The sequence below is a fragment of the Myxocyprinus asiaticus genome, chromosome 12, assembly GCF_019703515.2.
Source record: "Myxocyprinus asiaticus isolate MX2 ecotype Aquarium Trade chromosome 12, UBuf_Myxa_2, whole genome shotgun sequence".
Taxonomy (NCBI): domain Eukaryota; kingdom Metazoa; phylum Chordata; class Actinopteri; order Cypriniformes; family Catostomidae; genus Myxocyprinus; species Myxocyprinus asiaticus.
Genome location: NC_059355.1, coordinates 20,513,920 through 20,540,538, shown reverse-complemented (window position 1 = coordinate 20,540,538; position 26,619 = coordinate 20,513,920).

Sequence of the window (26,619 nt, the reverse complement as noted above, 5' to 3'; positions counted from 1 at the left end):
ACTTGGCTTCCTTTATCAAGTAAACAAGAGGCCATTACTCCACTAATCTTTAGTTTAGCGATAGGGCATTTTCCCACAGCATGCTTGAGTAATCACAACAAGTATCGATATTGGCTGAGCCTATGGACTGCCCTCGCACTGCTTGGCTCACAGCAAGCGAGGGTGCAAGTTTCCCCTGCTGCACTGATAATTAACATTCTCTGTGACAGTCTGTTTGTTTTTCTTCACACACCTCTTAGCTATGTGTACTACACCATTACACCGTAAACATATTGGCTGGCCATCATCTGTAAACCTTGGCTGCATCTTGGGTTTACTTTGAGCCACAGGTTCTGACTTAGTGCACTGCAAAGTGAGTTTTTGACAGCTTGTGTTAGCTCTCCTAAAGTTTTTCCTTGTTCTGCTACAATTTCTTAAAACTTCTTCAGAACCACTGAGCTTCAGCTGTCTCAGACACAACATCTTGTGTCGCTGACTCATTTTGTGACTCAAGATTTAGGATCTTCTAGAGATCCTAAATCTTGCACTTCAATTAGTGTTGACTCTGGTTTTTCTCTCACAAGCTTACGAAGCTCTCTTCTAAGGCCTGCGTCCCTAATCCCCTCAGTGAATTGATCTCGGATTGACAAATTCACATTTGATATTGCATTTGATGATTGTTTCAGGATAGAACTCAGAATTTGAGACAAAGCATGAGAGTAAGCACAAACATCCTCGCCTTCCATTTGTTTACAATTATAGAATGTTTGTAATAACTGAGACACACTGCACTTTTCTCGAAAAGCTTCTCTCAGGTATACAAAGAGGTCATATGTTTGCTTTGGTTCATTTCTCATCCATAATCTGACCTCTTCTAAGGCTGCACCCTTTAAGCAGGAGAGTATGAGGTCTAACTGGTCCTCTGTGGTCTGATTTCTAGCATGTAGTACCCTGTCTACTTCAGCAATAAACTCATCAACATGTCTCCCATCTTTGCTGAAATCATCACTGAAAGGTTGAATGTGACGTTCTCTTGGCATATATATATATATATATATATATATATATATATATATATATATATATATATATATATATAAGACCTGGTTGGCCGTCTACTCAAATTGGTGATAGCTGCCATGGTCTCGTCATGCTTTCTGTTGAGTTCTTAAATCTGTCCCTAAGCATCATGCATACAACTACCTGCACCATGTTCATCATCAGTGTTTTGTAATACGGGACTATCATCATCAAATTGTGACATTTTCAATAGTTCAAATGATCTCAGTTTGACTCAGTAAAAAAAAAATGGTGTCAGTTCACCTGTGGGCAAAAAGTCTCTTAATCAGTCCGTAATTTTTTTTTTATTTTTTTTATTTTTATTTATGGAGCAAAAAGATATGTTGCCAGATGTCTGTATAATACTTTATAATGTTCTCTTGTAGACAGTCACTGGATAGGTGTCTCATCAAACAGTACCCCCATGGAATCAGCGGAAATCTGGTGCTCTCTCTCTTGTCTCGTCCAGAAGTCTCGTCACCTCATCATGTCACCTCTGGCCGACGCCTGTTCACTGGACCACTGACTCTGTGTCCCACTGGCACCTATCTTCACCTCTACCGTATTTCAAGATGAACACACACACACACACACACACAAAAACTGACCTATAGGCTCCCAACAGTCAGATACGCAACTCCTGGTACCAAAATGTAGCCGGTGGGTTGAAAATAATTATCACAGGATACAAAAATATCTTGTGGGGTTTTATTCTGACTGCTGTTAAACAAAGAAAAAACTGTGGTCGTATAGAAAAAGATAATAAAAAATTGATAAAATATAAAACGTATAAAATGTTTTTGGACTTATTTGAAGAATGAAAAATTGGATTACAATCCAGGAGTTTTCTGAAAATTTGATTCAGTGAATTTCAGCACAATGAAATTCTGTAGAAAGAAATACGGTACAATGAAATATGGTAGAGGCTAATGTCAAAATAAAACACAAACAGAGCATTAGCCTACCCATATGCTTCAGCATACATCACCTTATACATGCTTGTATCATTCACAGCATTTTATGATTTAACACATGCTTAAATCACTCAAAGCATTTTATGCATTTCTAACCAGGCTTTAAGGACATATATAACAGTTTAAACTTTAAAAACTATTTAAAATTCTCATTACAAATGTTCACTTAAAGGAATAATTCACCCTAAAATGAAAATTAGCTAATTATTCACTTACCCTGATGCCATCCCAGATGTGTATGACTGTCTTTCTTCAGCAGAACACAAATAAAGATTTTTTTTTTGTTATTAACTTTTAAAAAGCGCTTCCTGCCAGCAATTGATACATCACGTAGCTGTCACGTGATGTAAGCGTGTCAGTGAGTTCATGCGAGAAATCGGAAGTGCCGCTTATTTACAACAGAAGAACTGCCATTTCGAACAGCATCAGAGCCCTGGATGGAAGTGCAGATTTAAAATTAAAAATGTTTTAATTATCAACTTGTTTCTTACATAAACCTATCGATTTGCTTCAGAAGACATTCATTGATCGACTGGAGTCGCATGGATTACTTTTATGCTGCCAAAATATGAATTTTGGACCTTCAAAGTGCTGGCAACCGTGTACTTGCACTATAAAGACCTGACAGAGCTCTGTCTTCTTCTAAAAATCTTTATTTGTGTTCTGTTGAAGAAAGACAGCCGTACACATCTGGGATGGCATCAGGGTAAGTGAATAAAGAGAGAATTTTCATTTTTGGGTGAACTATTCCTTTAAATAGAAAACACTCTGGCCTATAAATCATTAAATAAGATATGATTAATACTAAATTTACCTACCCCATCCTTCCATGTGCACCAAAATGTGGTCAAACTCCACACATGCAATCCATATGCATCCTTCAAAAATAACCCATAACAAACACTCAATTTTAATATATGACTCTTGTGAATACATATTTAATGCAATTTATTAGAATTTTGTGTAAAATTTTATATTTATCCAAAGAATTATAAACCGATGAACAAAACCGGGGAGCTCTCTTGCCCAACATATGCTCTCACGTGCTAACCAGCACACGTGTGTAACACAGCAGGCGTTGCAATACTCTTAAAGGGGCCGCGTCCAATTTATAACCAGAGTTAAATTACATGAAATTTCTCCACTTGGCAACATGAGGAAAGAATTCAAAATATAAATTCACCCCATTGGTTCTTTTTCGGTTACGTATGCTGGGGATAAGGGCGGCACCAACTGGGATGAACAGAACTTTTTTTTGTAGTCTCTGTTGCAAGTTCAATGGACTTTCTCTTTCTCTTTGCCTCGGCTTGAGGATCAGTTTAGGATACCAATCCTCGTTACCAAGACTGTCAGGGAAATTATCCAAATAAAGAAAAACTCCACAGTAGTCTTTAATATCTTTTCCCAAGAGAAGAATGTTTATTACATCACCGGTTGTAAAAGTTATCATACAAAAAGAGCAATGTTTCCCTCTGAGCACACTGTAAAAAAAAAAAAAAACGTAAAAACAAATGGTCAAATGACTGGCAGCAGTGGCTGCCAAACAAAAACATTAAAATTAAAGTAAAATATCCTTATTCAAATAAAGTGCAAAAAAAAAAAAAAAAAAAAAAATTACAGACATTTTCATTAAAGGTTTTAAAGAGAAACACCGTTATTTTACAGGTATTTCCTGATTTATTATGATCAAACACCTTCAATTAAGTGATGGCACTAAAAGTTCTACAGAGAAACACTGTTATTTTACATGAATTTCCTGACAAAATAAAAAGTCTCTAAAAATACTGTATAAACAGATTAAAATCATCTCAAACTTGACTGGCAGTGTTTGTGTTTAGATTTAATGTTTAAATATGTAATGGTAAAAACCTGTAAAAGTACCATCTAAATACAACATTTAATTTACTGTACTGATTAACAGTAGAAAGGTTTCTTCAAATTCTCATAAAATATAAGATTATTGTGAAATATCCGCAACTGAAAACATACTGAAGAAATACAAAATAAACTGATACATCTACAATTAAAGTGGGGTTGTAAACTTAATTACAAATAAAGTACACATCACTATTGGTCCTAAAACACTATTTTTAATGTATTCAGATGTAAATTTACAATATCAACCAATTATTCACAAACCGTTCTTCTGAGCCCCCCAGGAGGAATTGAAAAACTAAAAATGTCATTTTAGGGTTACTATCATGATGAGGTCATGATTTCACATTTGAAACAGGTAGAGAAAGCAACAAATTGTGCTGTTGAGCTGAGGGGGTTGTGGTCTGTTGTTTTTTAACTTGTATTTTCCAATTCTGTTTTATGTTGTTTTCCACAAACTTCTCCTGACCCCTGGGGGCTCCGTATAGTTCTAATATATGTGGACAAACATTACAATGTCTTTTAATTCAGAATCCTAACTATACAGTGTATTAATAAGTCAAATCAAAACATAACACAAAAATAAATAAATAAATAAATAAATAAATAAATAAATGAATCTGTACCAGAAGTGACAGTGCAATGTAGCAGATAAAGAACAATCCTCCTCAAATTGCCAGTAATCAGCTGGATCCTTGGTGCAACTGGCGGGGAGGAGGACACACTAAGATTCACTGAAAAGTCCTTAAAAGTAGGATTTCATTTACCATTCCTTTAAACAAGTTTAAACAAACTTTATTAAAATTGTTTGTACCAATATTTGCCATTATGAGACAATCTGGCAATGTGAATACAGAGCACTGTCAGCTTTGAGAGTGTTAGTTATTAAATGTTTACCAATTTAACCATGTACCTAATGCATGTCTTAGCACCCCCATCAGAAAAATGTGAACCACCAAAAGAAGGAAGACATGGATTCACAACAATGGACACTTTTCACATATGTATCATAGCGAGGTAAACACAGTTGTAGCTAAAAAAATATTGCCAATTGATGACTTGGCCCAAATAATAAAAGAAGCAGCCAATAAGTGCCCAACATAGATGGGAACTCCTTCAATACCTCAAGAAGTTGGTTGAGAAAATGTCAAGAGTACATGTCTGCAAATTCTAGGCAAAGGGTGACTACTTTGAAGATGTTAAAATATAACACAGTTTTGATTTATTTTGGATTTTGTTTAGTCACAACATAATTCCCATAGTTCCATTTATCTTATTCCATAGTTTTGATGACTTTACTATTATTCTAAAATGTGAAAATATATATATATATATATATATATATATATATATATATATATACAGGTGCATCTCAATAAATTAGAATGTCATGGAAAAGTTCATTTATTTCAGTAATTCAACTCAAATTGTTAAACTTGTGTATTAAATAAATTCAATATACACAGACTGAAGTAGTTTAAGTCTTTGGTTCTTTTAATTGTGATGATTTTGGCTCACATTTAACAAAAACCCACCAATTCACTATCTCAAAAAATTAGAATACATCATAAGACCAATAAAAAAAAACATTTTTAGTGAATTGTTGGCCTTCTGGAAAGTATGTTCATTTACTGTATATGTACTCAGTACTTGGTAGGGGCTCCTTTTGCTTTAATTACTGCCTCAATTCGGCGTGGCATGGAGGTGATCAGTTTGTGGCACTGCTGAGGTGGTATGGAAGCCCAGGTTTCTTTGACAGTGGCCTTCAGCTCATCTGCATTTTTTGGTCTCTTGTTTCTCATTTTCCTCTTGACAATACCCCATAGATTCTCTATGGGGTTCAGGTCTGGTGAGTTTGCTGGCCAGTCAAGCACACCAACACCATGGTCATTTAACCAACTTTTGGTGCTTTTGGCAGTGTGGGCAGGCGCCAAATCCTGCTGGAAAATGAAATCAGCATCTTTAAAAAGCTGGTCAGCAGAAGGAAGCCTGAAGTGCTCCAAAAGTTCTTGGTAAACGGGTGCAGTGACTTTGGTTTTCAAAAAACACAATGGACCAACACCAGCAGATGACATTGCACCCCAAATCATCACAGACTGTGGAAACTTAACACTGGACTTCAAGCAACTTGGGCTATGAGCTTCTCCACCCTTCCTCCAGACTCTAGGACCTTGGTTTCCAAATGAAATACAAAACTTGCTCTCATCTGAAAAGAGGACTTTGGAACACTGGGCAACAGTCCAGTTCTTCTTCTCCTTAGCCCAGGTAAGACGCCTCTGACGTTGTCTGTGGTTCAGGAGTGGCTTGACAAGAGGAATACGACAACTGTAGCCAAATTCCTTGACATGTCTGTGTGTGGTGGCTCTTGATGCCTTGACCCCAGCCTCAGTCCATTCCTTGTGAAGTTCACCCAAATTCTTGAATCGATTTTGCTTGACAATCATAAGGCTGCGGTTCTCTTGGTTGGTTCTGCATCTTTTTCTTCCACACTTTTTCCTTCCACTCAACTTTCTGTTAACATGCTTGGATACAGCACTCTGTGAACAGCCAGCTTCTTTGGCAATGAATGTTTGTGGCTTACCCTCCTTGTGAAAGGTGTCAGTGATTGTCTTCTGGACAACTGTCAGATCAGCAGTCTTCCCCATGATTGTGTAGCCTAGTGAACCAAACTGAGAGACCATTTTGAAGGCTCAGGAAACCTTTGCAGGTGTTTTGAGTTGATTAGCTGATTGGCATGTCACCATATTCTAATTTTTTGAGATAGTGAATTGGTGGGTTTTTGTTAAATGTGAGCCAAAATCATCACAATTAAAAGAACCAAAGACTTAAACTACTTCAGTCTGTGTGCACTGAATTTATTTAATACACGAGTTTCACAATTTGAGTTGAATTACTGAAATAAATGAACTTTTCCATGACATTCTAATTTATTGAGATGCACCTGTATATATATAAAATAAAGAATGAGTAAGTGTTTCAAAACATTTGACCGGTAGTGTACATAACAGATTTGGGTCAAATATAACATCTCTCCAAGACAAGTACAAGCCATAGCATATACTTCTGTGTAGTTCAAGGAAAAATTAGTAAAACAAACATATACATATATATATATATATATATATATATATATATATATATATATATATATATATATAAAAATAACCTGCTAATTTGCATTGATGGACATGACAATGACTTCTCCAGATCATAATTTACTCACACGGCTACCTGTCTGATAGTTTTTTTATCCATTGGTGCCACGTTATATCAAGTGTTTTATCAAGTCTATTTTAATTCAGCTATCAAATGTGCATATTTTGAAGTTTAAAAGAGTCCAAGTTAAAGGTTTTTACCCAGAATGCATATTACAGTGGCCATCGGATTGCAGAGCTACTTCCTGGATAATTTTGTGGGAATGATCAGCCTCCATACCCCATAATGACAAAGCAAAAACCAGATTTGTGATAACTTTGCAAATGTATATGTAAAAAAAGGGGGCCTGGGTACCTCAGTGAGTATTGACACTGACTACCACACCCTGGTCGGGAGTTCGAATCCAGGGTGTGCTGAGTGACTCCAGCCAGGTCTCCTAAGCAACCTAATTGGCCCGGTTGCTAGGGAGGGTAGAGTCACATGGGGTAACCTCCTCGTGGTCGCTATAATGTGGTTCTCGCTCTCAGTTGGGCATGTTGTGGCTTCTGCCACCTCTATGAAACATCACTCTTGAACTCTTGGGGTTTTGATGCCAGAAGATAGACTTTATTATCAGAGATAAAAAAGCTGAGTTGCTCCCAGCGCTACTCCATCAACTGGGTACCTTCCCACTTATATATGATCTACCAAAGCGTGGCTAATACATTCCATACATGTCACCATTATCCATCACCCTATTCTTTGACTCCAGTCTGTTTATTTTAAGAAGTGGACAGGAGACACTCGTGGAGGAACCTCACCATATATTTTCTCAGCAGTCATGAGAGCAGTTTACCATATGTGAGCACATTCCATTCCTACACAGTAAAATACATGCCTGACCATCATAAATAATTGTAGAATAAAATGGCTATATTTACATTGATCATACTTGATTAATTTATATTCAACTTGATAAAAATATTCCACAGGTGCGTGGTGAGTTGTGCGTGAATGCCGTGGAGAATAGCGTGAAGCCTCCATACGTGCTATGTCTCCACATGATTTCTCCACAAACCACGTGATAAGATGTGCGGATTGACAGTCTCACACGCGGAGGCAACTGAGATTCTTCCTCCGCCACCCGGATTTAGGCGAGTCACTATGCCACCACAAGGACTTAGAGCGCATTGGGAATTCCAAATTGGGGAGAAAAAAAATAAAAAATAAAATAAAAATAAAAATATGGAGGCCACTGTGCTCTTGGGAACCTTCAATGCAGCAGAATTTTTTGTAGCCTTCCCCAGATCTGTGCCTTGACACAATCCTGTCTCTGAGCTCTGCAGGCAGTTCCTTTGACCTCATGGCTTAGTTTTTGCTCTGATATGCATTGTCAGCTGTTAGACCTTATATAGACAGGTGTGTGCCTTTTCAAATCATGTCCAATTAATTACATTTGCCACAGGTGGACTCAGATCAAAGTGTAGAATCATCGCAAAGATGATCCAGAGAAATGGGATGCACCTGAGCTAAATTTCATGTGTTATAGCAAAGGGCCTGAATACTTATCTCAGTGTGATATTTCAGTTTTTTCTTTTTAATAAAGTTACTACAAATCTGTTTTTTGTTAGTCATTATGGGGTATGAAAAAAGTATGAAATAATGTAAAAATGTTTAGCATAAGGCTGTAATATAACAAAATGTGGAAAAAATGAAGGGGTCTGAATACTTTCTGAATGCACTGTATGCTTGTATGTGTATTTATGTGTATGTATGCATGAATGTTTCTGTTTATAATTACATTTTTGCTGTTTTACTTTGTTTGTATGTAAAGCACTTTGGACTACTTTTGTATGAGATGGTGCTATACAAATGAAAATGAATTGGAACTTGGTTTCATGAAACAAATTAGTAAGAACAAATCCAATCTCTGTCTGTCTTGCCTCTGTTTGCTTACCTGTCCCTGGGTTTAATTCTGTACCCCACCATCCGTTGATATCTTGTCACTCCTGGTTCTTCAGCCTTCTCATGATCTCACAGGTGATGCACTGCTGTGGTCATTTGCTGTGTGAAGTACAGTTGGACTGTAATGTATACTCAGACTCGAGGATGATGTTTGAACCCAAGCAGATATTTATTGACACACAAACAAAGACAGCAGGTAAGTGATGACGTGACAGTACTGGGTTGCAGTGGTGATAGTTTACGTGATGAAGACTAATGCTGAGATGGTGACTTTCCTTGAGGTGGAGGGTTTGCAACAACAAAGCTTGCATTGAGGAGATGGACACTGGAGTCGCTGGAGAGGAAACGTTTGGAGTAGAAGAGTCGCTGGAGAGGAGAGGAATCGTTAACGCTGGCGATACAGGTAAGTGAGTCTGTACACGAAGTTGAGACCAGACACAGAATGGAAGGGGAGTGAGGTTTATATAGAGGGGTTGATTGATGCAATGATTGGAGGCAGGTGTGGGTGATCAGTACTCAGGAGAGTGAAAGGGTTGAGTGAAATTGGTAGGTGGGTCAGAAGGATCCATGACAGGGACACAGTGAAGAATATTGTCAATTATATCTCAGAGCTATTACCTTCGAATATTGGACATTAATTAATAACTTCCATTCTGTTGAGAGATCAGTAACTGCACACCACACCTTTGAAATACATATATTTTCTGGTCCAATAAATACAACAGTACTCCTCAACAGTCAGATGTGTATGTCTATTGTAGTTGTGCTGTAATCTGTTTACAAATTAAGTGACTGTCAATTTACCATACCACCAGGCATTGTACATGGTGACAATGGTTGCCAACTATGTACATTTAATTTCTAACAGTATACACAATGTTTGTTGTCTCTCACACACACATGATGTGATCATACTTTTTTTTTCACCCAATGCGCTTTTAAGTCCTCGTGGTCGTGTAGTGATTTGCCTCAATCCGGGTGGCGGAGGACGAAACCCAGTTGCCTCCGCATCTGAGACTGTCAACCCGCGCATCTTATCATGTGGCTTGTTGAGCGTGTTGCCACGGAGACATAGCGCATGTGGAGACTTCACGCCATCCACCGTGGCATCAACGCTCAACTCACCACGTGCCCCACCAAGAACAAACCACATTATAGCGACCACGAGGAGGTTACCCCATGTGACTCTACCCTCCCTAGCAACCGGGCCATTTTGGTTGATTAGGAGATGGACTAGCGAACTCCAGGGGTGGTAGCCAGCATCTTTTACCACTGAGCTACCCAGGTCCCCCTAAGTTAGACAACATTAAAACTTTTCAGTGAATTGACAGATTTACTTAACTGGCTTAAAACAGAAGGAAGGTGGTAGCAATGTCACCACTCACCAAAACTGCTATCGTTATAACACAATCAAGTAAACATTAACGTTACTTTACCTCTAAAATTCTTTCCCTGTTCATTTGAACTTTAAAGTAGCTGACAACATTAACACATACTAGCAACACACAGAAACACTGGCTACTACTACATTGAAATATGTACTAATATCTCAATTAGCATCTCACTTTAACACACAACATCTTGATGAAGAAGTAAATATACACATACAGAGGTATTTACCTTCTGCAGGTTGCAATATGTCCATTACCTGTTGATGAAAGTCTTCATGGGCATAATTACACTCCGGCAGCTTTTACAACTTTCACACCTCTCGTCTGTTTTCCCCATTTTTAGACTGGGCTACATAAATTAAGGGTATGAAAACAAAACCTAACGTTACGTTAGGTTAGGTTGTTACTGAAAATAACAGGGAAAATGTTTTCTTACATGATATCGCCATATTTTTGCAAGATATAAGTTCACTTAACTTACGTGATCAAACAGCTCCCATCTATGTCTTCCTCTGTGACCATATTCCATTTTTTTGTTCTCGGTTGACATCCAACAACTCAAATTCACTCAAAATAAGAATTTAGCAGGAAGATGTAAAATAATCCAGGTAACAGCCATTACTAGTGGACCGTGGTGAGTAGCAGTGCGGAATCTGTGGATGGCAGCAGCACACACACCCACTCAAACAGACGTATTTTCAAACAAGACCGGTGAGAGGCACGAACAGTTCTCATTGGCTAGTTTCCTGAATGACAGTCAGATTAACCAATCATTCTCAAAGCAACACGATGAGCAATTGTTTCAGCGTGGTAACATATCAACTATAGGGAAAGACGACTTGTTTTAAAAGAAAGAAAATAAATGTGTGTAATTACATTTATTTCTAGGCTGTTGTATTTAATTTATTTCTCAAATGGTGTTTTCTTTGAAGTATATGAATAAAAATGTAATAATGTATGGTAAAGTTATTAATACATATATGCTCACACACACACACACACACACGCACGCACGCGCACACACACTTGTTTCACTATAATAGTGAGGACATCTCATAGACTTCCATTGATTTCATAGAAGGCTAAATATATTTTATATCCCCTAACCCTCACAGAAACCTGTGCATCCTAGTAGACTTAAAGCTAAACATGATTTGGCTGATTTATGAGCCTTTTTTACTAGTGAGGACCACCTAAAATGTCTCACTAGTTGGTTTTCTACAGGTTTCACTGTATTAGTGAGGACATTTTGGACATTGTGGCTATTGTGAATGTATTCAATAGAAAGTACACACTAAATCACAGATGGGAAAAAGTTTATGCTGCTCTCTTGGGGTTAAAACTTTCAAGCATGTTGCTGCTCTAAAGCACTTAAAGCATATCAATCTAGCTTCTACTCCTTCCTGCCTGATTATTGCAATGCATTGTTTTCCTGACTTTGCCTTTACTCATTTTACTTTTGTCAGATTCATTGGCCTGTATGTGCTTTTACTCACTATGACATCACTGATTTGGTGTGGCCAGAGGTGTAATATGACTGAAAGTTTCAACCTCGAGAGCAGTGCAGCTTTGTACTTTTTCAAAAAGGCAATGGATTATGTTTGATGTAATGAAAAATTTTGTATCCAGAATTACAGAGTTTCAATATAAAAGTACACATAAATATAAAACTAATAAGATTTACCTTAAAATTACAAAGAAAAATGTTACATTGTTAGTATGGACATAAACCTTTATACAATGAGCTACATATTTATTACAGATAATTATTGTCATTTTACATAAATTTGTCTGTAATTTTAGAAAGCAGAAAGAATACGGTATAAATAATATAGTAGTTTTTCTGTAAACAAAATGAGAAATACATGTAATTTGTCATTACTGTCATAAAACTTAAAATGCCAGTTGGGTTGTTAATCTACAGATAATGTCTGTAATTTTACAGAGTTTTTAATACAAATTAAAAAAAACGGAAAAGAGTTATTTTCTGTAAACTTAGGATTTTTTTTTTACAGTGCAGAGTTCACACACATACATAGTCAAGCAAACTCAATTTATACCATAAAGTCAAGGATTCTTGCAGTTCTAAGGATTAACTCTAATTCGTACATTTCTTTACACAAACAACACACCTAAATGGAAAAACAACACATTGACCCCATGATTCTTTTATTAGTACGTCGTTGAATGTACTAGAAGTCTTTATGTTATGTTTGGACAATCAAAGACAGCTCTGAGTTCCCTTCTCGAGGCCTACGCAGTCACACACATCAGCAGAATCATGTCAACAACTCTCATTCTAAAATGTCATTTTAATATCTAAGGGATTAATATTCAACTTAACATCTAAACATTAATATCATTAATGCAATGTAACTGGAACATAATAAATTAATTTCTCTCACAAGGTACACAAGGGGGTGATATGACATTTACTGTACTTAATTCTAGTTATCGTCACATTCTGTCACCCCTTCGTTTGTAAGCTAGTGTTTTGCATAGTGTCTAATTTTGTGTTGGATGTTGTGGTGGATAAACAAATTTGAAAGTTTTGCGGAAAGGGCAAAAGAAGGCTGATGGAGCTGGCCAATATCCCATATGAACAGATATCATGACAAATGGCATGGATGTGCAGCGAAAAACAACAAACAGGTACAACCTACAATTGTGGAAGCTTTGAACCCCAGGAAAAAATGATAAATTAATTTGCCACAGGCCAAGAAGCAAATAAATTGTGTAGCTATGTTTATAGTTGCCAATATACAGCTGTTTAACAAGGTGGAGAGTCTCTTTTTCTGAAACATGTTAGAGGAAATTAAACCGGAGCCTGGTAAATGTAAAACGGTCATTGATAAATTGGTCATTGGCCCTGAAAATCAGTTTATGTCAGCAGAGCTTGTCCTGTTGTGGTTCCAGAAATCACAGATTCTAGCATGATTTCCAGTGTATTTAGAATAACAGACAAACAAAAAACTGTAAAAACCATTAAGCAGCTGGCCCCTTTGTGGCTGCTCATTGTCTATGAGTATTTGAATTTTATTGCTTACATGCACGCTATGGAGAAGGATAACATACACATGTGTGTGTGTAGTATGTACATGAGCATGTGTGTGTGTGTGTAAATATATTTTTGAGGTGCCACACTTGTTTGATGGCTGATGCAGAAGTGAACAGATCTGCCATAAATGAGACCTACAATTTCATTTGCATATTTAACACTGTCTTCACACTCCACTTGCCACAGTTGCAAGCCCCCACTTATCCCATTATCATCCATACATGACCGTGTTTGCTGTGTCTGCATTCATGCTAGCATGCACAGCATTTAGCTCACATATGCGCAAGCGGCACTTAGCTTACACTTTTACTGTTGTGACCATTGGACACTGTTGTTTAAAACTCAAGACCAATTGTGGATCTCTGTACAAACAAATATATGCTTAAAAGTTTTAGTGGGAGGATTGACCTCAAATCATTTTTTAAAATGGAACTGATTCACTGGGAAGCCAATACTGTACTGCTTGCCATACACCTCAAGGCATTATATTTATATTGTCTAGTAATAATGAATATAATTATATTATATTTTATTATATTTTCTTTGCCTTCGTGTGCAGCGTATGCACTCTTTTTAATGTTTTTCACTCAGTTCAATAATTCACACGCTCAAAATAAAAATAAACTTCTTCACAAATACTAAACAGATTCAACAATCAGTGTAAACAGATGGCAATGCCTCCTGTGAGAGCACTGCCCCCAGCCCTCTGTCAGATACATCTGTCTGCAAAATAAAGGGGAGAGAGAAATTTGGAGCATGTAAGAGTGGTCCCCCACAAAGTGCAAATTTTATTTTTGCCTTGGGCAGGCCACGATCACTGCATTTTTTTAACTTGGGGATGCACCTGACCATGACCCAAGTGGAACCCCAGATACTGAAATTCCACTCGCCCAATTGTGCACTTCTTCAGGCTGGCCTTGAGCCCTGCCTATCGCAGTGACCTCAGGGCAGCTTTCAGATGTTGCATGTGCCGCCGCCAATCATTACTATAAATAATGATATCGTCGGGGGCCTGGGTAGCTCAGTGAGTAAAGACGCTGACTACCACCCCTGGAGTTGCAAGTTTGAATCCAGGGCATGCTGAGTGACTACAGCCAGGTCGGGCAACCAAATTGGCCCGGTTGCTAGAGAGGGTACAGTCACATGGAGTAACCTCCTCGTGGTAACTATAATGTGGTTCGCTCTCGGTGGGGCATGTGGTGAGTTGTGTACTGATGCCACGGAGAATAGCGTGAAGCCTCCACATGCACTATGTCTCCGCGGTAACGCGCTCAACAAGCCACATGATAAGATGCGCAGGTTGACGGTCTCAGACACTGAGACAACTGAGATTCGTCCTCTGCCACCTGGATTGAGGCAAGTCACTATGCCACCATGAGGACTTAGAGCACATTAGGAATTGGGCATTCCAAATTGGGGAGAAAAAGAAAGAAAAAAATTCATGATATCATCCAAATAGGTGGCGGCATATGCCGTATGTGGCCTGAGAACTTTATCCATGAGACACTGGAACGTGGCGGGGGCCCTGAACAAACCGAACGGAAGAGTCACAAATTGGTGTAAGCCGAACAGTGTGGAAAAAGCAGTTTTTTCTTGGGATATTGGAGTTAAGGGGATCTGCCAATAACCCTTCGTTAAATCCAGTGTTGAATAAAATTAAGCCGTGCCCAACCGATCGAATAATTTGTCAATCCGGGGCATTGGGTATGCATCAAATTTGGACACACGTTCCCTTTTAGTGAACACAGAATAGTCTACACAGAACCGGACCGTCCTGTCGCTCTTAGGTACCAGAACCACCGGGCTGGCCCAATCACTGTGCGACTCTTCTATTACGCCCATATCAAGCATTGCCTCTAACTCTTCCTTAACATTGCTAAGGGCACAGGGACCGTCTCCCTCCACGATTTTAGGAGATTGAGGTGTTAAACTTGATGTGCTCCGCCCCATATGTTTGCTTAACCTCATAATCAAGATCTCCGGCTCACCGTGTGACCTCAAAAAGCCCTTGCCACTTGGCGAGTAATTTAGAGCTTGAGGTGGGCAGTAATACAAGCACTTTATCTCCCAGTGTGAATTCCCGTAGTCGTGTGTGCCTGTCATACAGTGGCTTTGATGTTCCTGAGCTTGGAGCAAATTCCCCTGTTAGTTGACCCAAAGTGTGGAGTTTTGCTCTAAGATCAAGAATGTACTGAATTTAATTTTTTCTGTTTGACGGTCCCTCCTCCCAAGCTTCCCATATGACGCCATGCGGCTGATGCCCATACAGCAGCTCAAATGGGGAAAAGCCAATGGAGGCTTGTGGGACCTCTCAAACTGCAAATAACAGGGGTTCGAGCCATTTATCCCAATTTCTAGCCTCCTCGTGTACAAACTTACAAATCGTATTTTTCAGGGTTTTATTAAATTGTTCCACCAACCTATCTGTTTGTGGTGGTAAACACTTGTGCGAATTGATTTAATACCTAATAATTTGTATAGTTCGCATAGTGTTCGTGACATAAATGTAGTGCCTTGATCAGTGAGGATTTCTTTTGGAATCCCCACTTGGTAGATAATTCTGAAGAGGGCCTCTGCAACACTATATGTTGAGATGTTGCACAGGGGCACTGCTTCTGGATATCGTGTTGCATATTCCACCAGAACTAATGCAAAGCAATATCCGTGTGCGGTCCATTCTAATGACCCGATGAGGTCCACACCATTCTTTCAAAGGGTACCTCAATTTACAGTAGAGGGCGCAATGGTGATTTTGGGGTAGCCGGTGGATTCACCAACTGACATTCACAGCACGCTGTGCACCACCTGCGAACGTCCCCGTGAATGCCCAGCCAAAAAAACTGGGCCATTGTTCAGTAAAGTGTTCTTTCCTGTTCTAATTGGCCGGCCATTAGATTATGGTGAGCCACCTGGAAGAGAGCTTCCCGATGGCTCTTCGGACTAATAAATGGGTTGTATTTTCTTTTGTTTGAGTGTCCTGTGTCACGCAATACAACCTATCTTTGATAATTTAAAAATATGGGTATGTGAGCGTGACGTTAGGCTGGAGCTGTTGACCATCGATCGATTTGACTTGGTCAATTGCATGTTTGAGGGGCTTGTCACATGACTGCTCTAGAGGGAATTCCCCTTCAGGGTAATCCCTGAGGGCAGGAACTCCCTCCCGTGTGTCATTTTGATGCAGAACAGACATAGACAACCCTGGCAACACCTCCCCAGCCATAGCATCGCACGTCACACACCGAGGAATTATTTCACAGGATCCATCCGCACATATTTCCCTTAACAAATTCTTGAAATAAGGCCAATTTGTCCCCAAAATTAGCGGATGAGTGAGGTGGGAAATAACCGTGGCCTCCACTCTATGTATTCTTCCCCTGAATAGTATCTCAATGGTAACCACTGGATATGTGTGAATATCCCCATGCACACACCGCACCTTCATCCAACTCATTGTGCCCAATGCTCCATCTTTTACCAAACGTTGGTGTATGGAGGTTTGAGAACAGCCAGAATCCACTAAAGCTTGATATGTATACCCCTGGGTACTCACCGGTATCCGATATGCCCCAGCTCGATTGGGGGCAGCCTGTGGAGCATCGGGAATCCAGACCAGCGTACCCACCTCCATTATAGGGCAATGGTCCTGGAAATGCCCTGGATCCCTGCAGTTCCAACAGACCAGCTCCTACACCCATGGGACCGGACTCACCAACCTGGAAGGGATAGCTGAGAGAGGCAGAGTTAGCAGGGGAGACTGGGGGGGAGGGAGGGGAGACCCCCCAAGTGGGTAGGAAAGAGGAGGGATGGAAGCGGGGTTTGGGAAGAGAGAGAGAGAAGAAGACAGAGAGAGAGAGAGACTCCGGATCACTGCTTCCCGGAAACGCCGTCATGTAATCCTTGGCCAGCTGGATCACTTCCTTCAGCGACGCCGGATGGTGGCACTGGACCCACTCAGCCATCCCATGGGGCAGCTGGGCAATGAATTGCTCCAGTACCACCTTGTCCACGATGTCCTGGGCGCTGCGAGGTTCCCCCGCCAGCAACCATTTCCGGCAGGCGTTGCGGAGCTGCTGTGCGAAGGCGAACGGCGGCCATGTTTGCCCAGATTCAGGGCGCAGAAGTGCTGTCAGCTCTGTTCGGGGGTACGGCAACCCGCTGTAGAATGGTTCTCTTCAAGTCAGTGTAGATGAGGAGGTTGGCTGCAGGGAGCTGTTGGGCCGTAAGCTGTGCTTCCCCGGAGAATAACTGCAACAGTAGGGCCGCCCACTGGTCAGGCTGCCAATCCCTTGGCTGTCTTCTCGAAGACATATGCTTGTGGAAGGGTGACCAGCTGGGCAGCCGAGGTGGGCTCTGGGGCCACTGCAGCAACCCCTTTGTGTTTGATCAGGCTCCAGAACTCTTGTCGGTCCTCTGCTTGGGCCTGCTCCAGCCGCAGCTCGACGAGGGCCTGATGCTGGTTCTGCTGGATGCTGACAAGGGTGTTGATCACCTCGCCCAGTGGTAGAACTCCATGACAACATATCTCCTCGAATTTCTTCCCGGGTTTCGACACCAGTGTGACACCATGTCAAGGTTTGTGTGGGGAAATGAGGAGACATGGAGCAGTGACATGCTTCAGGTACTGCTTTTATTTTCTTTGCCTTCATGTGCAGCATATGCACTTTTTTTTTTTTTTTCACCCAATTTGGAAAGCCCAATTCCCAATGCAATTTTAAGTCCTCAATCCGGGTGGCGGAGGACGAATCCCAGCTGCCTCCGCGTCTGAGACCGCCAACCCGTGCATCTTATCACGTGGCTTGTTGAGCGCATTGCCACGGAGACATAGCACGTGTGAAGGCTTCACGCCATCCATCGCAGCATCCACGCTCAACTCACCACGCACCCCACTGAGAATGAACCACATTATAGTGACCACGAGGAGGTTACCCCATGTGACTCTACCCTCCCTAGCAACCGGGCCAATTTGGTTGCTTAGGAGACCTGGATGGAGTCACTCAGCACACCCTGGGATTCGAACTAGCGAACTAGCGAACTCCAGGGGTGGTATCCAGCGTCTTTTACCACTGAGCTACCCAGGCCCCATATGCACTCTTTTGAGTTTTTCACTCAAATACTCAATAGATTCAACACTCAATGTTTTAAGGGCTCTCTCTACACTATCACTGTAATGAGAAACAGCTGTTAGAAATTATGTCAACCAGCTTGACAAGCCACACCACTCCCTCTCTTTTGCAAACAGACACACGACCATGCCCCCATCACCACAAGCCTATTAGCAATGATCAATTGTTAAATATTGGCAGAGGCTACTTGCACTAAGTGACCAAAAGCATCTTCTTTGCACTAAGTTCAAATAGCGGCAGACACTATCTGCACCCCTAATTAAATACTAACATACAGTATAGGGGCATCAAAATGGTGTATTTATTTTGTTTATTTAGAGTCCCTCAGACACCCTACCCACAAACCTAACCCTAGCCTTCCTTTACAAAAATTAACCATGGCTTTACAACAGTAACCATAGTATCACCATAGTGTTTTGTGGTAAAATCATAGTAACCACAAAATTAAAACATGGTTACTTTATTATATTACTGTAGTAATATCATGGTAAACTGCATCAAAACTATAGCTTCCATCAACCAAGTACACAGTTTTTTATTAATTTTACTGTTTCCACCAGACTATTTGAGTGCAAATAGCCACGCTGTGTGGCAGGTGCTTTTAACTCCATTAAAATGTTTGTAATTACTTATGTAATTACAACAAAAGGTCCACTTAATACTAAAAAAATATGTTAGATCAGATTTACATATTATTTGAAACAGCAAAATTTAACTGTTCATTAATCAGTACAGGCAGTGCTTAAATTCATTAAGATTATGACCTACCATTGAAACAGAAATCAACAGACTGTGTTAAAGGAAATACCTGTAATCGTCTATAAAGATGTTAGACGGTTTAGCAACTGTTTTATATCAGTTTTCCTTTGGCTTGAAAAGAATTGAAAATTAAGGGTGCTGATAAGGTCAAAAGTCAATTTATTAAATAAACTTTTAGATTTAAAAATGATCTCATGCAAGCTGTTTTATTCATTTGCATCACATCTATCTGGTTAGATTTCTTTGTAGAAAGAATGAAAAAATCAATGCTGTATCAGGGAAGATCGCAAGAAAACATGACTGTGAAGGTCGTGGTTCTTTTCAGAGGAGTTAAGGCTTGAAAAAAAGTATTCTTTTGCATTTACATTTAGTCATTTAGCAGACACATTTGTCCAAAGCAACTTACAAATGAGATACATAGCAAGCAATTTGTCATACAAAGTTTAACAACATCTGCGGTATAGGACTGCCAAGTTCTCACAGTGGCTGGAGTAGTAAAGATGCAAGCACAGAAGAAAGACAAGGATTTTTTTTACATTAAGTGCAGGTTAAGTGCAGTTAGTGTGGGTTGGTTAAGTGCTTGTGGGAACAGATGTGTTTTCTTGAATGTTGAGAAGGTAACAGCAGATCGTGTGGAGGTTGGAAGTTCATTCCTCCACACAGGAGCAGAGAAAGTGAACGATCATGAAATAGACTTTGAGCCTCTTTGTGATGGGATCACCAGGCGTCGCTCATTCATAGACTGCAGAGAGCGAGTTGGAGCATAGGTCTGAAGAAGTGAATTGAAGTAAGAGGTTGTGGTTCCATTGGCTGTCCTGAAAGCCAGAGTCAAAGCCTTGAATTTAATGCGGGCAGCTACAGGTAGCTGTTTACTGGGCTCTCTGCCTATGTTAACAACATAAGACAGAATGCACCATAAAGTGAGTTCTAGTCAATGTAGCTGCCTCAGAACACTCTAGAGCAGTGGTCGGCAACCTATGGCATTGGCACGCAGAGGGGTAATCACTGGCACACCAGCAACAGCGAGAGAGAAGTACACTAATTTATTTATATGAATTCCCCAACAAAACATGCTGTGTGATCATGAGGAAGGATTACATCAAGATGTAGATTGGAATGCTGGTGCAAAAAACATCATATAAATAAACTAGCCTGCTCCTATCTCGCTGTTGCTTGCGTGCTAGTGATTACATGATTACAATGACACAATATAAGAAATATTTAAGATTACACAATATTTCGTGATCAGTAATCAAATAAGCAAATTTGTGACATTAACTGTGATAACTCATTTTGTACGAAAGGACAGGTTTTCTTTCATTAAAGCACTTTCACAAGATGCTCTGTGAAAATTTACATACAGGATCATGATTATATCATAATCATCGGGTTTTGCAAAAAACTTTCACTTAAACTGTTATGCTGATAATATCATTTGTAATTAAAAATAAACTATTAAATTAGACAATTGCAAAATATAAACACAAACAAGTGGACTCAACATTCCGAAAATCACATACATGCGCAAAAGGTTGCCAACCCCTGCTCTAGAGGTTCAAATAATGTTATAAAAGCAAACCATTACTACTAAATCTAAATAATACCAAGATCATTTTGCCACATCAAAGAGTGGTTTGCACACTGATCATTTAAATAGGATTTATGTTGACAAATTCAAATTCATTGTCTGCTGTTGCCTTTATTGCAACCTATTGCATCCCAATATTGAAACACTTAACATGATTCATTATCTCTAAGTATTTTGTTCCTTCTTGCATGCTGTGCAACATCCAAGAAGCTCTGATAAGAAGTCTTATGGTAGCTTTGGCACATTTATGGCACATTTCAACAACAGCATCGGAAACTGCATTCACACTGTTAGGTGTCAGTATCAGTCCAAGACGACTGGCATATCGGGCAACATAATCAAAACATAAACAAAAAATTACAGACTGAAGAATAACTCTGATACACTTAAATTCTTGCATTGTTTGACTTGAGCACCTTGAGATTTGTCTCAGATTTGTACTATATTAAAGTGTTTTATTAAAGCATTCAGAAGAATGATTATTTTTTCAATTAGCTGCAAAGACTCCTCTTGCAATACAATCTCTTAACATGATAACACTGCTTGTATTACACAATTTATCATGTGGAAAATTAATATTAGATGAACATGCCAAATAGACATAGACCTACTAAAACAGACTTTGAGCAGATTTGGAAGAGGTCACACATTAGAGGAGACATGGAGAGAAAGATGAAGAGCAAAAGACAGAGAGAAACCGTGAAAATCCTGCCTGGACCATCTGATGGCACCAGGGCTTTTTACAGCCTGTTCAGAAACGTCATTCCTCACATCTTTTGACAGTTTCTATTATGTCTTTCACACATGGACGACTCCCTCTGTTTTTTCATTTTTCTAGGCTATTCTTTTCTCCTCTCACCTTCATTCTGTTTTATTTCCAATGCTTTCTCCCTCACGCACCCTGAATATTTTGGTAGTGCCAATTGAAATGTGGGGGTCAGATTTATAAAGGAACTCATCAATCTTTACACACTACACTCAGAGAAAGAGACAGAGGATAAAGTCATAGACATAGGGATACCAGAGGAAAGAGAGATAGAAAAAACAAACAATATTGTTTGCTAGTCATAACAGGTGTCAACTGCTTTATGTAGTGACATACAGTCAGTACTTTGGGTCCACACTAAAAATCTGGGATTCAAAGTCTAATGCAAGTGGAGATAAACAGAAGATATAGGATTTTAATAAACCAAATATCAAATAATCTAGAATTTTAATAAACCAAACATCAAATAAAACAAATATTATGACATAAAGAATAGATATTAAGACAAATAAATATTAATAAAGATTCTGCAGTATTAATCGAAATGTTAACAAATTTGTAAAATATATTTTCACTCTAATTGTCCTGCTGATAATATCATTTGTAATACAATAATAATAATAGAAAAATAATACAAATGGAAGCCTTTTCAGAAGTGGATTTCTGAACCATATTGTATAGGTAAACTACTAAATATTTATTATAACATTACATAATTATTAAAATGCACAATCAGCCATCTACTGTAAGTCCTATAAGCAATGTTTCTGCAAGTCTTTAACAATCAGCTTGCAAAAGTTTTTTATGCACTTTTCAAGTGGTCAAATAGGCTTAATGTCAATATTTGTCCACTTTAGTCAAATGTGAAGGTGTTTGCATATATAAAAATTATCAACAAAGACTTACAGTTTATTATCATCACTGTGGGTTTGAATCACTAGAATATTTTGGTCACTCATTCTTTCAACCGTTAGGCGGTTTATTAGTCACTGTCTCCCATTTCTGTGTAGATTTGTACCTTATGGCACATATATTACCATACGTGTGCTCTGAGGTAGTAATGGAGGAGGAGCAGGAGAGAGAGAGAGAGAGGGGGGAGAGATGGATCAGAATTCTGATTAACGTGACTTTAATTTAATCAGCACTTCCCATCTCTGTAGTGGCTTATTATTTTTAGCAGGTTTCTCTCTCTTTCTCTCTGTCTTCCTCTTTCTCTCTGGAGTGCCCTGTATGCGGTAATAGTGAGTGAATAGAGCAGCTATGATTAATGGAAATTCATGACTCGTGCAGTATGTTTCTGATCCCCCCCCCCCCCCCTTCCCTTTCTCCTTCTCCTTCTCCTTCTCCCTCCCTTTCTTTTTAAACAAAGCTGATGGCAGCAGTGCCTCTCCAGCACAATGGAATCTGTCTGAAAATGAAAGGAGAAGAAAAGCATGAAAAGGATTGAGAATATGCAAATACACCAGTGTCAAATCCCAATCATATGACTGTGTATGTGTGGATCAGGCTTTGCCTGGATTGTGGGAAGCAAATGTCCCTACAAGGATAGAAAAAACCAAATCACATACACTGTGGGGTCCAGACAATTATCCCAATGAGGAAAACAGTTGAATAATCACACCAAATAATGTCTTAATTAAAATTAAGGTTAGGGCAGGTTTAGGACTAGGGATGGGGTATAGACAATACCATTCGATATGTAACAAAACAACAACGACGACAAAACAATACAAGTCAATGGAAATTCTTTCACCATGAAAGAAACACAAACATTGTGAGATAAATCTGACAAAACTTCATTCAAATATGTCCTCAATTAGACAATCAACTCATAAATACTGCACATATTGTTTTATAACATTTAAATTAAAATATTAAACAGCACAACAAGAGATTGTTATAAAAATATGAAAAATTAAAATGCATTTACACTGAACAAGATCACCATGAAATCATGAAGGAATAAAACACATGATTTATGCAGCACAAGGGATCAGTGTACAATTATGAAGAAATTAAAGACATTTACTGAGCAAGAAGAAACACCGCTGCTGCTGCAAGCGGTCTAGAGGACTGCTAGAAACAAATTCTGAATGTGGCAAAATATAAAACAGCTGATATATTGATGTGTAAGAGAATTCATATAGGTCCACAACAAGAACAAACAAGCTTATTAATTTTAAAAGATTAAAAAAATTTTTAAAACATAAAATATTTTATTTACATTTAATATCATTTGATACTATTACAAATTAATATAGGCTATTGAATAATTAAAAAATTAGCACTTAGAATACTGTATGCAATAATACTGTAAGTATGCAATACTAAGACATATTTGTTATTTTTTTACCGCTTATATCGAATTTTATATTAAATATTGTATGTTCATCTCTAATCCATGAAACAAAGGAATTTGAGAGGCATTCATCCCTTTTAACAGCCATCTTGTAGAATGATTAAGCTTTCAATATTTTAAAATAGATTATTATTGGCAGGCATTATAAAACTCCATCTTACTAGCTCTTTTATAGAAAGCCTAATATTATATTTATTTATTATTTTAATATATTTTTTATTTTTATGGAGAGTAGGTAAATGAAAAACAATTATAGTGTATTCAAATAAAATAAAAGACTGCCTTTAATCTATATTTAGCTCTCAAATAAATAATTTATCATAGATTTTGTGGATTTCTTTTTTTCTTTCGGTAAAGTGCGCTTTAAAAGTCACAGGGGAGTGACTTCATTTCATCAAAGATGTAACTTCAACCACAGCTGATTGGTTCAGCATCTTTTAGTGATTTGAACAAAACCTGCCATGGAGCAGATTAGCTGTGGAGCATAAGTTACTATGACAATGAACATAGTACCGGTAAGGGCCGGTACCTAAAACCCAGGGGTGATGCAAACTAAACTGAAACTTACCTGGCTAGCCACCGAATCAAGCTTCATGGTACAGGCACCAGGTTTTTGTGTATTCTTTATGTGTGTCAGTGTGTTTTTCTGTCACATTTCTTCCATTAAAGGGATAGGTCATACAAAAATGAAAATTCTCTCATCATTTACTCACCCTCATGATATTCCAGGTGTGTATGACTTTCTTTTTTCAGCAGAACACATATGAAGAAAAATATCTTAGCTCAGTAGGTACTTAAAATACAAGTGGATGGTGATCAGACTTTTGAAGCTCCAAAAAGAATAGACAGTCAGCATAAACTTCATCCATCCGACACCAGCGGTTAAATGTATGTCTTCTAACATATTAATTTTATGACTTGTATGGATGATATTTATGCTGTCTGTGATTTTTGGAGGTTCAACAGTCTGATCACCGACTGAGCTGAGATATTTTTATATTTTTCTTCAAATATGTTCTGCTGAAGAAAGAAAGTCATACACTCCTTGGATATCATGAGGGTGAGTAAATGATGAGAGAATTTTCATTTTTGGGTGAACCATCCCTTTAAGATTCCCATCTGTCTTTGTTTGTGTTTACACTTCTAAAGCCACATGGAAGCAGATCTTTACACATATTAGTTTATTTTTTGCCATGTTGAAAAGTCTGATGAGGATCCAACCCCTCCGATCCACCATTCAAGGAAACACCAACACATATGGGGTGAGAGAGATTCTCACTAAAACAATCCCACACTCTATCCACAATGGAAATGTTGCCTTTCATACATAGATAATCTGTCTCTCAGCTCGGAGACCGATACATCAGACACAGACGTGTACTCCTCTGCTCATAATCTTCTCTCTGCTCTTTATTTCAGTGTCCTTCAGTGTATGTGTTAAAGAGGTGTGTGAATTTGCAAAAACAATGTCAGGTGCTGTATGCTCTGGAACCTCTCCCTGCTCGTCACGGTGATGAGATTTATATAGTGTTAGTGTTTGAATCACCTGGGCCCAGGTCAGGAAGCAGACAGACTGACTTAACCAACCATCTGCTAGCAGCCTTGAGACATCACACAGGTCACATAAACTAAAACACATAGACTGTATCACCTAGATATCATATAGAGACTGTGTCTGTTCCCTGAACAACCAAACACAAAACCCATTAGTCATTCAGAAAAAAAATTGATAGATGTCAAACTAGAAAATGACCAAAAAAAAAAAAAAAAAAAGAAGAAGAAGAAGAAGAAAAATCTAATAAAGTTTGGGCTACTAAACATTAGACCTTTTTCATCCAAAGTACTAATTGTAAATGAAATTATTACAGATCATAGTCTGGATGCGCTCTGATTGACAGAAACCAGGCTTAAATCAGATTACTATATTAGTTTAAATGAGTCTACTCCCCCAGGTTATTGTTACAAACATGAGCCTCGATTGAAGGGTCAAGGAGGAGGTGTTGCTTCAATTTATAGGGATGTTTTTGGTGTTATTCAGAGGTCAGGATACAAGTTTAAGTCTTTTCAATTGAAGTGGTAATGGTTGATGTGACATTGAATGATATCAATTTAAAAAAAATAATTGTCATATTTTGCTCTTGCTACAGTATATAGACCACCCGGGCCATATTCTGATTTCCTTATAGAATTTGCTGATTTTCTGTCAGATCTAGTAGTTACTGTGGATAGAGCTTAAATTGTTGGTGACTTCAACATTCACAATTAACGAAAATGACACACTGTGATTAGCATTTATTAATATTCTCAAATGTGTTGGGGTCAGACAATATGTGACAGGACCAACTCATTGTTATAATCATACACCAGATTGGATTCTCTGTTATTGAGTTGATGTTGATAAAATAGCAATTTTGCCACAGAGTGATGATATCTCAGATCATTACCTCATCTCTTGTAAGTTGTGCTTAGCTAAGGTCACTCAATCGACAAAACTTTATCGTGTGGGTAGAACTATTCTTTTGACGACTAAAGATAGCTTCACTAATAAGCTTCCTGACCTGTTTCTAATGCTAAGTATGCCGAAA